This window comes from Fukomys damarensis, unplaced genomic scaffold (assembly GCF_012274545.1).
Source record: "Fukomys damarensis isolate Sample0158 unplaced genomic scaffold, DMR_v1.0_HiC HiC_scaffold_35, whole genome shotgun sequence".
Lineage (NCBI taxonomy): Eukaryota > Metazoa > Chordata > Mammalia > Rodentia > Bathyergidae > Fukomys > Fukomys damarensis.
Genome location: NW_022900947.1, coordinates 10913241 through 10927376, shown reverse-complemented (window position 1 = coordinate 10927376; position 14136 = coordinate 10913241). Strand labels below are relative to the sequence as shown.

The 14136-nt window shown below is 39.8% G+C and overlaps 1 protein-coding gene and 1 long non-coding RNA gene across 9 annotated transcripts in view; one reads left to right on the top strand and one right to left on the bottom strand.

Moving 5' to 3' along the window:
- Ldb2 (LIM domain binding 2) overlaps nucleotides 1–14136 on the top strand; it is a 459105-nt gene that overhangs the window by 226159 nt on the left and 218810 nt on the right. The window lies entirely within an intron of this gene.
- LOC104874693 lies at nucleotides 849–7450 on the bottom strand. Its single transcript, XR_783846.1, has 3 exons — nucleotides 7352–7450; nucleotides 4536–4738; nucleotides 849–1207 (listed from the first exon to the last, which is right to left on the bottom strand). It is a non-coding gene; the product is annotated as an uncharacterized LOC104874693 (long non-coding RNA).

Below are 14136 nucleotides of genomic sequence, written 5' to 3'. Positions count from 1 at the left end.
ACTCAGAACTAAAGTGCTATCTCTCCAGCATACAACAATAGGACTGATTTTTTACTTTAGCATTTTGGACTATGTGTTCCCGGAGTATTTTATTATATATTCAGGCAACTCACTGATATATCCTGTTAGAGCATCAAATTTGGTAAAATAAGTAGTTTTCAGAAAGGGTTAACTGGACACTTTAATCTTCACAGATCTTATTGGACATAAGATCAGTGGAAACACCTGTTTATTTATTTACCCTTCCTCAGGAAGTTTCCATGAGGTATTTCTTGCCTTGGAGACAAGAAGGTGAATGAGAAAAACTGCTTGCTTTGGAGAAACTAAAGATATAGGGAGCGACTGTTCCAAAGAATTAATGCTTACCATGTCTTAGCCATAGCTTTTCATATAGAAACCCTCTGCTTCTGTTTAGGAACCTGCTCTTAATAATGCTCAGTGTCATAGTTTGAGATTGTTATTACCAAATGCAACATTGGTGCCATTTTTTAAATGTAAAAAATTTGGAAAAATTACTGTTAAGCTGAGATGTGTGCAGTTATTTCTTCTATGTAATACTGGCTTGGGATATTTTGGTTTAGTAGGATGAGCCTATTTGAAGCAGTTTTTGCACAGGCTAATGTAGAACTTAATATTCACATTCATGTCATGTTTTCAAATTGTGGACACACCTTTTTTATGCAGATAGGGTAAAATAAAGCACGTGTTGAAGTCAGGTTAAATTAGCTTTCCCGTATAACTATATTAAGCAATATTCAGAAGGATTTCGTTAAGAATGTAGAGGCTCTGGGATAAAATTACCCGTCAGGATATGTTTCATTATTTATTGTTTAATCAAGGTAGTCATATTAGAGTATTTGCATTCACGAGCTTACAGAACTTGGCATTTTCATTTGTTTTGCCTTTATTATCCAGGTGACTTGCTTCGCACAACCAGTAGGCTTTGCTTGTTTATTTTTATGAAGTTGGTTCTTTCCCAAACAGTGCTTTCTTTAAAGTAGTCTTTGATGGAAACTTCCCTGTCACAGTGTGTACCCTTGGCTTCTGAGAGACTTACGCTTGGCAACAACTGACACTTACAGAATAATCATTTAGAAGATTTGGAGGAAGAAGTAAGGTCACTTGGGAACATAGTAATAAAACTGCTGTTTTTATGAGATATAGCGTAGTTCCTCTCATAGACATCAGAATCTGCTCTCCATGTTATCTAGGTAGAAAAAAAAACATTATAGTATTTTTACAGACCTTTCTAAAAATATGTCCTCATTTTCCCTGTCTTTGAATAATCTTATTTGCAATTTGATAGTTTGTTATTGTTTTATTTTGGAACATGCATCTTTTGCTATGTCGGCAGGGTTTGTTATACTCAGAATGATGAAAAACCAACAAACTATTTTCAGAATCTAATTATATGCCTAACCAGTAATGCTTGGAAGCTGACTGCCTTACAGACACACATAGGATCTCCAAGTCACTCTTGGATTCCTATGGAAGTCAGCTAGTAGAGATGGTTCTCACCTAAAGGACAGCTATTTGCATATGTGTTTCCAGAATAATACAAGCTTTGAAACATTAAAAAACTTGAAGTTGGCTCCTTGAGACGTATATGTGTCCATGTAAATCTGCCTTTCGAAATGTTTGCTGCATCGTGTAGGAAACAGTGCCAGCATTTGGTAAAGTCATTCACACTTGGCTCCCAATTGAGTATTTAGGATATTTCAACTTTGAAGCTTTAAAAAAATAAATAATAATCAACTTTTTCAAGGTTGCTTGCTTAAAATAATGCCCTCGTGCTTATTTGCTTCCCTTCAATAGGACCATAAAAGAAATGATAAACTGTTTTGGATTGATCATGTAAATAAACTGCTAATTATATCCTTAATAGTTCCCCACACTTACAGACATTGTACCAGAATGTATTTCCTATAATATGCTTTAGTACGGGAGCTCTATTATTTTTTAAAAGATAGGCCCAAAATCAGTAATTATGAGAGTTATTATTCAGGTTCACAGCAGTGTGGCAGCTATTTTTCACTTGATAATTGCCTTGCTAAACTGATGGCAGACCAGCGCCATGCCTTATTTAAGAAAATGGTCCACCATCCCCGAGTAAGCAGGCCTAGCTGTGGAAGTTTCAGAAGATTTATTAAATCTATTCTCATCCTCAGCATTGCCTCATTGTCATTAGTTACAGAGTTCCAAGAGGTTTTATATTTCTTGTTAAATATTTGTAGCCTCATGCTTGCATTCCCATTGCATCTCTTGGCAGTTGGTGACTCCATAGTGTGTGTTTTGTTTTGTTTTTTGAGATGGGGCTCTCACTCTGCAGTTCAGGCTGGCCTTGAACTCACTAGGTAACCCAGGCTGGGCTCGAACCCATGGCAATCCTTTTTCCTCAGTGTCCCAAGTGCTGGAACTCCAGATGTGGGCCACTGTGTCTGGCTGGTGTTATTTCCATTCTTAGCTCTTGTCTTTGCTGTCAACCAGGACGTTGTTTAACTAGTGCTACCTCCCTTTAGGGGCTTCAGGAGGAATACAAAAGAGGACCCAACCCTAGAACAATAAAGAACATATACTTTACCATCCACATTATTTCTTTTCTTCCATTTCTTATTTTTAAATTGCAATTTTATTTATTGCTTCTTTCCATTTGGGAAAAAAATCAGTACTCTCCAATATCATTTGTGATTTTTGTAAAAAAAAATACACACAGGAAGGGATCCCAATTTTCAGTCCAAAGTAAGTTATTTTTGCTGTGGTATTATAGTTGGTCAGAAGAAAATGATGAAGAAAGATACTTCATGGATTTTGACCTTGGGGTTTTTTCAAAAGTGTTCAATAGTAACCTTCTAGGTTGGTTAATGACTTAAAATGTTACATATTCTGATGATGGTTGGCAGTTTGTAAAATTCTTTGATAAGTCAGCCCCATGTGTAAGCTCACTGAGGGTGAGGACTGTGTCTCACTGCCCTCTGTATCCTCTGTGCCCTGACAATCTGTGCAGAGTGAGACAGGATGGCAGACTCACTCCATCCTCAATGCTGGCAGGGAGCAGGTTTCCTGTTAACCATTTGCATTGGAAAGAGGAGAAAAGGAGGCCTCAGGGGGTGCAGAATTCAACTCTTCCACCTTAGAGGCCTGTGGTGTGACCCCTACACTGTTCTGCTACCCAGCAGCTGTTTTAAACCTCTAAATACTCGTATTTCGTGTTTGTATGAAAATCTCTTACTCTGCTTCTTTCAGATTTACCTATCTCCCTCGTCCACTTCTCCCAGAAAGAGCACAATTTACAAATAATTAGTCCTTAATGGCAACGTATACTTTTAGCATCTTTTCTCATCACAGTATAGATTGCTGAAATCCCTCTGACATTGCTGCTACAAAGCTGACATTTATAAACTTTCTTTTCTGATGCAGTATGGGATCCTCCATATGTCTTCCACAATAACTTTCCATGTTTGCAGAGAATCTAAAGATTTATTTCCTTCCAAGTCCTTGTTGCTGGCATTCTCTCCAAGTCTCCCAAACTGCCAAGAGATGAACTTCAATTTAGAGGAACTGTTACATTTGTCATTGTGAATTTGCTCATCTTTGGATAAATTTGAAGATTTATGCTTATTCCCAAATGGGCCCCTTCAATATATTTGAAGCTCAGAAAGTTCTTACTTGGCTTCCTCTTCACTATTCTAAGTAAAGGCCCTCTTAAGTCTGTGAAGTCACCCTGCTTGGGCTCAGGCGCCTGCATTGTGTCACCCTGGAAACATTTGAACTTATAAGAGGTCGAATGTGACTGGAGGTGGATCCTCTCTGTGCCTTGTGTTGTGAAAATCTCACTCTGTTTGAGGATGACCTGAGTACCATAAACAGCCCCTCACTTAAAGATAGAATCCTAGGGCTTTGAGTCAGACAGGCCTGGCTTCACGTCATGACTACACGGTGCAGTGATTGTCTGACCCTGGTAATATTCCTCTTTTCTCTCAGCCTCACTATTTTCATCTATATAATGAAAATAACATCTACCTGGCAGTTGTATAATAATATTTGTATATACTATACAAGCAGTTATTGATAAAGGAGAGTTTATCATACCAAGCTATCATACCAAGAAGTTGTCTTGCCTTTGATTTGTTCAAGGCAATCAGTTGGTTGTTGCAAAACCAGAATTGGAATTTATGTTTTCATATTTGTTTATAAAACACGTTAGTGACCAGCTAAAAGTTCTCTTTTTCATGAGAAATAATCTACAAGAAACATTATTTATGGGGACCATTTTTACTTCCTTTTGCTCTTATAATCATCTTCAAAATATTTGAGAACCAAGTACGGTACAAAGCATCACTAACTAAGTGAATTTAATCATGGACAAAACATCAGAGGCAACCTATGTGATGGGTGTTTGGTGTTCTATTGCATCACACTTGGCTCAAAGCAAACCACATTTAATGTCTCGCTTTGCTTGGGTTGGTAGTCCACAGTAGGTTAGCTCATGGTTTTCGAGGCTGAAATCCAGATGGTTGTTGGGACTGAGAGCTTACCTGAGTCTCAGGATTGTTGACAGAATTAAGCTCTTTACATTAGCAGGATGGAAGTCTTCACTTTCTTGCTGACTCTGAATCTGAGGATGTTTTCAGCTCTGGAAGTCTCCTCCAGAGCCCTGACGCATGGGCCCCTCTGCCACATGGAGCGGGAGACTCACCACCCTCAAATCTCTCTGATATTAGATCTCACCTCATGTCAGCTGAAACAGGGTCATTTCTTTCCATTTTAATAAACTCACAGTCATCTGATTGGGCACTTTAATTAACTCTGCAGAACCCCTCTGCCGAACCCCTCTGCCATATAATGTAACACAATCATGGAATGATACCCCATTATAGTCAGAAGTCCCACTCACGTTCAGGGGGAAGGCATTGTACAAGTGGATTCACCGGGGTTAGGAATCTTGGAGGCCCTCTTAGACATGAACATGAAATAAATACCTAATTAGATATGGCTGTGATTCAGGGTGCCCTGACACGTGTCTTCAGATATGTGAAAAGTGTGCTCTAAAGCCAGAAAAGAGTCATTTCCTGCTGGGGGTACAGGAGCATGGCAGAGGCGGCTGAAAGGATTCCTTTAGGCAGAAGAGAGGCATGTGGTACAGTGAGAAAGGGTAGACAAACATCCCAAGAGAGGCAGAGAAGGTATTTTGGAGAAATGGTGAATGGTTTTGTTTGGCAAGAACTTGGCTTTAAGAAGCTGCTCCATGGTTGTAAAGAGACTGTTGTGCTTTGAGCAAATAAAACCCATAAAACCTTTTCATGTGTGTGTTCATGTGGTGGGGATTCAGGAGAAGACAAGTCAGGCCCGGCCACGTCCTCTCTGTGGTGGGCTCTGAATCGTGTCTCTCTGGTCACTCTTGAAGACCTTGGGAAAGTCCGCTTTATCTCCACCCTTTCTGTCATAGAATTTCAAATCTAGGAACTTGTGTGTCTTGAAAAATTGTCCTCTCTGTGGTGGGCTCTGAATCGTGTCTCTCTGGTCACTCTTGAAGACCTTGGGAAAGTCGCTTTATCTCCACCCTTTCTGTCATAGAATTTCAAATCTAGGAACTTGTGTGTCTTGAAAAACGCCTTCTCTGAGGGCTTTTCCTGTGTAGGTGGAAGTAAGAAAGAGAAGTCTGGAAAAATGGGTTCAGTTGCATTGACTACATATTAAACCAGCTTGAGCTGGTTACAAATAAAAACTCAAAACTGTGGTGTGTCAGTGCGTCCCCCTTATTCACACGTTCATGCAACATATATGTACTACATTCCTGCTGTGTCATTCACTCTGCTTTGCTCTGGGGATACATTAAATAATGCAGCTGTAACCCATGTCCTCATAAGGTCTATGTCCAAGCTCTGTCTAACTTTTGGGTAATTCTAGACTGTTTAGACTCTAAATTCTTGAAGGGTAGGGAACTAATAGAGTTAATACCAATTATTCATTAATTTCAGTTGTGATGAGTGCTATGGGCAATGTATATGGGATGCTGTGAGAGGAAATTAGAGACTTTATCCTGTCTCTACAGGAAGGGATAGCAGAGAAAGTTGGAGAGTAAACAACACTAAAATGCTCAGAGAAGTAATACAATCTTGAAAACATTGAGAAAAATAAGTGTGCCTTAGAGAAGAAGTGAATGAAAGTGAACATAGATGTTATCATTAAGCCAGTGAGCCAACACAGTGATGAACTGTAGATTTGGGATGAAATGATTTTGCCTGCATACTTTTCCTAGTCTTTTCTGCCTGGTGTACAAGATCCTTTTTTTCCCTGTCCACCCTGTCCCTTGCTTGCTTCTGCATGGTTACAGCACCCTTCTCTCTGTGTTAGCATCAATGTATGGACCATGATCCAGCTTTCATAGTTTATGGTTACATGTTCATAAGCTTATCATCTGGAACTATTTGGGGATGACCTCAGGCAGTGATTATAGTCTTTTTATCTCTTAATCTCCAGTGTCTAATGCTTTTCCTGGCATTGAATAATATCTATTGAGTAAATCAACTAGAAGTAGTTGGTAGTTCAACAGAAATAGCATCTCCATAGATTGTAATGCTTTAAAAGGAAGATATTTCAAAAACACAGTCCTGTAAAATGAGTTTAATCTGCCTCAGAATGGTAGACAGAGCACACCATTCCTGGAGGTGATAAAAGTTCCATAATTCTGTGTACAGACATAGGAATCACAAGGAAAGCAGAATTTAAAAAAAAACTTGATTAATTATAACTACTTTCAATTACTAAATTATATCTTTGATCTTGATTTCTTGGGAAAGTTAATGTCTTTTTTAATATGCTGGATTTATGTCCAAAAATAGCATGACTGAGTGGTGGAGTCTTTCCTGGCCATAAACTTCTGGGTTGTGCTATGTTCTCATTATTGAAAGTTACATTTATGATAGGGAGGATGTGATTTAACATTATGGAGTCTTTCCTGGCCATAAACTTCTGGGTTGTGCTATGTTCTCATTATTGAAAGTTACATTTATGATAGGGAGGATGTGATTTTTAACATTATAAAAAAAATACATGGATTACATTAAAGAGATATTCCACGTAATCATTAGGGCTGAAAAGTCTGTCAAGCTATGAATGAAAATATGGTAGATAGAGGAAGGCATCCAGACAGACAGAATAACTGTGTCACTTAGTATAGAAGAAAATGTATATTCATACTCATGAATAAAATGTCATCCAGAAGTCTGTTCTCCTATGGGAGAGATGGAAAGAGTGGCTATGTTCCAGAAGTCCACGAGTTATATTAGATAAGTATCACATTAGCACGAGACAGAAATCAAGCGGATGTGGAAAGTTCATGAGTTAGTACCTGGACCGCTGTTTTTAGTAGCATGAAGGGCAGAGGATATGGAGGGACAATCAAAAGAGCAGCTCACACTATTGGAGGCCTGGTCGGACTGATCCATGGGCAGAGAATAAAAGACTTGTGAGGTAGCTAAGCAACTGTTACTAGAGAATGCATCACGATAGACACCTATAAACCTCCAAAGCTCACAAGTGGCATGTTTAGGGCAGTGTGAGTCGGGAGTATAACCAAATGCAGGAAGATGAAAGAAGAATTTGAACAGCTGGGTTTCTGCCAGAAGAAGAAATGACGGAAACTGACTCTTAGGAAATGGAAGCTGATTTCTTTCTAATGGAAGATGGCATGGTGTAGTGCTACTAAGATACAACCAAGACAAATGTATTGAGGTCTCGCAGTAAAATCTCTGTTAATTCTTCCCCCTTTACAATTCCAAGTTTAATTTTTCTTTAATTAATCGTGAGATGAGCCATGCTATTGCAGGATCCTTTTATTTCATATTCAGTAAACCTCCCTTGTTTAATCCAACAAATAAACACATGACTTTATAATGCATGTGGCTATACTTTCTAAAAGTATGAACACTTGAAATCAGATATAAAATGCAGTGGAGTTTATTAAAAATACGTTGTTTTCATATGTTTTAAAACCATAATGACTCATCTTTCTTTCTTTCTTCTCTGCGTGGTACTGGATGTCCTCTTCTTCCCCAAAATTTCTCTGAAAAAGAAAATTAAAAATATTTGTATCACCAACAACAGTTTCAGAAACTGAAAGGGTGGTCCAGTTTCTGGAAAAAGATTATTTTGAAAATGCCTCAGATTGGCTTAATTAAAGAGAAGTCCTCTTGAAATTTCCTGCTGAAAGTATTAGAAGATGAATCTCCCTCCCTGCCGCCCTCCTCTGCCACACAGACACACAGACACACAGACACACACACACACACACACACACACACACACACACACAAATGTTTTACTTCCTACTTCCATCACAAAGGTTTTGAGACAGATTCCAGAATGACAGGGATTTTCCCAAGTTACAAGAATTGGACTCAGAATTTGAAACTGTCTTCCTCATTAAAAGATCTGAAATTACTAGAAATATCAGCCAGCCTAAATTGGGAAGATTTGCATAAAGTAAGAGTAAACAATTTATGATAAGAATTTATTCAATATGGGATTGCAAATGTTATTTTATCCATTCGCATATTTATTCATTCTATGCTTAACACGGCTAACATTTGTTCGTTAATTTGCCAAATGTTCTCTGGCTCCTTGCACTTAATACACGCAAACCAGATTTTCACTCCCCAATGTGGACACCTCTGGTCCTCTTAAAAGTTTTCACAGACTTTTGTTTGAAAACGAAAGGATGTTTTTAACCAAGGACATTAAGTGAATCTAAATTTTGTATAACAAAATCCAAACTAATTGTATGTATTGTAGGAGAACCATCTAAAGTCGTAAAGGCTATGTGGTAGCTTCTCATCTTGGACAACAGGTCTCCATCATTGGAGAGCTGAAGAAAAGTAATTCCCAGAATTCCGTGTTCCTAGCGTTTTGTCATTGGGCACTCTTCTCCTGTGAGCCCAAGGGGTGAGATGTGCAGAGAGGACCATTCCTGCACAGAACGGAAGCTCTGGTTAGAGAGTGGGAAGGTGGTGGGGAGCGGTGGGGAGGAACAGAGGGATGGCCCTGTGGCTTCCACCTGTTTGGCGTACATAGTCCCTGCACTGGTCTGGCAACCCAGATTCATGGACCGTTGCTCTTCTCTTAAAAGAGATGTAGAGAGATCCAGAGGAGGTAAAAGGAGGAAAACTTAGCCCAGGAGCCAGAACAGCTACTGCAGCTGGAAAGTCAGCTTGAAATTGTTGTCCACTGGACCCCCCAGGATCCTTAAATGTCCCTTCTTCATCTCCCAGGTGTCAGGAGACCATAGGAAGTGTGAAGGAGGGCAAAGTGGCACATGAGACCCCAAAGTGAATAGACATCCCTCACTTGGCAGCGCTCTTCACCAAATGAGTGCCCTATTTTTGTGAAACTGGTGATTCTCATTCTTTTGTGCCTAAGTTCCACCATATAACTTCACAATCCAAGCTCTTGGAAGATGGAAACCAGCTCTTCCTCACTTTTACTGAGAAATGATGAGTAGGATGGGGCATCCCAACTGTGGGCACAGCCAGTGGGAAAGAGAGGAGGGTGGAGAAACCTGAGGCAGGAGGAAGGAAGTTGGGCCGGAGAGGATTGGATGCAGATGAGTGCTTTCTTGTAGGATGGGTGAAGGCAAAAGGCCATAAAATGGAGACCACCCATGTAACAATGCTCATTTAGGGATTTACAAAACAAAACAAAATGAAAAACAAAAAAACAAAAACAAAACAAAAAAAAACAGTTCCATTTCATTCAGGACAGCCAATTCTGTGTACCAGGAATAAGAAATTCAACTTCTAAAATGTTTAGTGATCAGTAATGTTGACTTGGTCTTTAAATCATCTTCATTCATTCTCTCACTTGCTCGTTTACTTAATCAACAAGATTAAATACAGAGTTATTGAACGAATTTCCCCAGAGAATATGTTTTGGGACATTGCTCCAAAGATCTGGCCTAACTGGATGTCTTTGTCATGCATCATTATTGTTACAGTTACTGGTAGAAAAGAACCTACTAAGCTGCAATCTAGGTTAGAACTCCAATTCAGAGCATCACGTTTAATGTGGCCAGCTGCTCTAAAAGGTATAATTGGCGGGATTAAATCAGATGAAACTAAAGCCAAGTCCAGACTTGAACTGAAATTTCTTTGTTTTTTTTTTTTTTCCTCTTGAGTCTAACTCCTATTCTCTTTCCCTGTGTTAGGCTATCTCATTAAAAGTGTGTTATCTTACTGCAGCTCCATCTCCCCTAAGTATGGAGATTTTCATTTATTGTATCTGTTACCACTAATAACAATATTAAAAAAAATAAGCCCATATGTGATGATAGTGTGAAAAGTAAACATGGCAATTAGGCAACATCCCAATGAAGTTAATTATTGCCTTGATGACTGGGGTGGTTTGTGTACAATAGTTGTGAGCAGCCAGCGTCATATCAGAAGGCAGTGCTTCCGCACACCCACTGCATCACAAGCAGTGTCGGCAGAAGAGCAGGCTGCTGAGAAATGTGCAAACTCTGGATTCACTGGTGCTTTGTACCCAGGGCTGCTCTTGTTTCATTATATCCTTCTGGTCCCCTTTGAGGCAAATGTATCAACGCCCAAGCTGTGCATGTTTGGTTCTGTAACCAAGTCGTTTGTGTGCCGGATCGACAGCCAGACTCCTGATTCCCAGAGCAGCTCCTCAGTAGTATTGGTGCACACTGTATCCATCAAGAATTTCCAGACCAGCTCAGGAATCAGATGCCAAGACCGCCCCTGCGGCCATATGCTCTTCTTAGACATCCTTTTTACAGATTCCTAATGTCTGGTATGTGGTCAAATGCATTTCAGTCATGTTGCTCACTGTGTTTCTTCCAGGGTTAAATTTTATAGCCCGCCATTTCACCAATCAGGACGGCTAGGTAAATCTTGTGCTACATCTCGATAACAAGCAACCCTGTTTGATTTTGGGCCATATTCTTTGTTGAGCTGTCCAATTAATCTGAACGCTGTTCAATCTAAGAAGGGGTCTGAAACAGGTGCTTGTCCCAGTTTATGGTTTCATCCCTTTGTTCTGCTGGTTTTTAAAAATGTATATCTGGTTCCAGTCAACGCTAGCCCCTCAGCTGCTATTTGAATGTGTAACCTCAGCATATCACCCAGGGGACTGTCACTGTCATCATCCCCATACCACTCTCCCTACCTTGATAAAGTCAGCCACCATGCTGACTCACCAGCTAAGAAACAGTAACGAGGTGGAAAGTGGATAGATTTGCCTAATTTGGTTTTGTAAGTGCAGAGTGCTCATTTTTAGTTTCCACAAGTTTCGCTTTGTTGCCAAACTCTTTTTCAGTAAAGCATGCATTCCACCTTTCCTTCCCCATATCCAGGTCCCCCAAACTGTCATACTTCAGATATATGTGTTTGTTCATCCAGATAGAAATCATCTCGGCTTCTCAGCTATCTCCCTTCAAAATAAAGCTTCCTGTATTAGACAGTTTCTCACATTTTACAATTTGGTTTCTCTATGGAACTATAGCTGTGGATGGTAATGAGTTTGCCATGGCAATTTCTAGCTATCTGGACTATAAAATCCTATTTTACCCAAGCATAATAATTGAGTTTATTAATGAGGGATCGAAATAGTAGAAAAACAGTATAGGGAGCCACTGTGATTTGCTTGGTATAGGTTAATAATCTTACATTATAGAGCATTCATGGCTTCCTTGTGCTCCAGAACAGAAGCTGTAGTGGCAAAGAACATTGTGATCAAATCCACACTAATGAGGAAACATTTGGAGCTCTGCAGGGGGATAAAAAGGAAAGTATTGTTATTGTGAGTGCCACGTATTGTCCTTTACCTTTTTAAGGTGTGCGCAAATGCATACCTAATAATTGTATTTGCATTTATAGAAGAGCTCCCACCAATTCCCAAAACCCTCGAAAAGGCAAGGCTGCAAGTAAAAACCATAAAGCTGCGTATCTGAAAACAACAGTTCATCAGGAAGACTTTTATCCTCTGTTCCACAGGTTCAAATTCATAACTAGACAGATTGGAATCTAAGCAACCTGAGATTGATAGGTTAAATTCTTTACACAAATCTCTTTGAAAGAATGGATCTACTTTTCAAGGCAAGGATCCTGAATTCTTGTTGGAATGTTTTGAGAATTTTTCCACAGTTTGCAAGTCCAGCTCAGTGAATTTTGAAAAAGAATTGTATTTGTGAAGACATCTGGGTTTATATTCATTTGCTTTCTTAAAGCCACTGTTTTTGAATGGAATCAGGTAGAACCAGAGAGGCAGCAATTTTCTCATAGGCCGTTATGGGCTGAGCACAGCAGCCTAGGCCGGATCAAGGGCCTTGGGAAACTGAAGCAGTCTTAGAAAGAGTTTAAGAGCTTTTCAGAAAATATGAATTTGCCGTAAATCAGGTGGCTTAAACAATAGACATTTATTCTTTTGTAGTTCTGAAGGCTGGAAATCCAAGATTATGCTTCTGGTTGATATGGTTCCTGGTGAGGAATCTCTCTGTGGCTTGGAGGCTTCTATCTGTGCGCTCACATGACCTCTTCTTGTGCATGGCAGGAGGCGGAGAGGGGGGCTGTTCCTTTCTTATATAATCTCATCATGAAGGTCCCACTAGAATTCATCTCTCTCAACTCTAATTACCTCCCAAAGGTTTTATCTCCAAATATCACCATAGATCTGGTTAAAACTTTAACATATGAGTTGTGTGGGACACAATTCCGTTCATAACAGCAGGTGAATTCATACACCAGAAATTGCAATAGGCCTGTTTGTGCCAAATGAAAAGGTGGTCATTTGTTTTCATTCCACTGCACTCCACTCCGTTCCATTCCATTCTGTCCCATTCGATTTCGTTCCATTTCAACTCATTCTATCCAGTCAAGTTCCAGCATATGTCTCTGTTAAACATTTGTACTTAATTTACCTTTTTTTAATTTTATTTTAGCCTCCCTCTTCTTTAACCTTTTCATCTTTCTTTGTTCCAAAATTCCTTTATTTTCTCCCTGCTTTCCCTCCCGCTCTCCATTTCTAACTCCCGGAGGAAGTGCTGAAAAAAACCCTGTCCACACACAGGTTTCAACCTATCTGCTTCTTACTTTCTGCGAGACCTCAGAGAAGTCACCTGGACTCTTAGTAGCAATGCTCATGGACACTCATTGGGGTGAATAACAATTGTGTTCAAAATTCCTTTATTTTCTCCCTGCTTTCCCTCCCGCTCTCCATTTCTAACTCCCGGAGGAAGTACTGAAAAAAACCCTGTCCACACATAGGTTTCAACCTATCTGCTTCTTACTTTCCGCGAGACCTCAGAGAAGTCACCTGAACTCTTAGTAGCAATGCTCATGGGACACTCATTGGGGTGAATAACAATTGTGCGACTTAATGGAGCAGGGTTATTGTATTATTAGGCACGGTGCCTCGGAACATTGCTGTAGGAGCTTAATACATGGATGTGTTAACACTTGGATGGAGCTTAACACACAGACATTAGAACGATACATGAGATGCAGGAGTCTTAACCTGATGGCTTCTTGGCCTAGTGTGGAAAGCAGCTGTGAGAGATGAGACCATTGCCTAAGCACTTGTGCTCTGAATTGGCCTGTGTGAGTGAGTTTAAATCCTGACTTGCTTCCACAGTAAATGACTTAGCCTTTATGAGCTACTGTTTTAGAACTATAAACTAGGACAGTGGTGTCAGTAGCCACCTAAGAGAGTTTGGGACAGGGATAAAGGAGAGAATGTCTGCTAAGTCCTTGGTTTGTACCAAGTAGTAGTACATAGCCTATAAATTTTAGTTAATTTTATTACAAAAATCTATAATGTGGTAACAGAGTGATGGAGTTCATATTAGCCTAGTCCACTGGGCTCAGCCTGGAGGAGTCAAAGATTGATAATGATCTTTGCTTGGTGGAACTGATAGGTAAGATGACCATTCATCAAAAGTTTGGGATCTACCTGTCACGATGATAGCACCGCAGAGCTGATTTTGCAAAACTTGTGTGAAGGGCTCTCAGATTGGGGTTAGCAGCCTGAGAATCAGAGCTACCAAAGAGATCTCAGCACCCCCACCCCCAAGTGCCAGCCATCAGAAGAAAAATCCAGGACACAAAGGCCAAAAACAATGTGTTT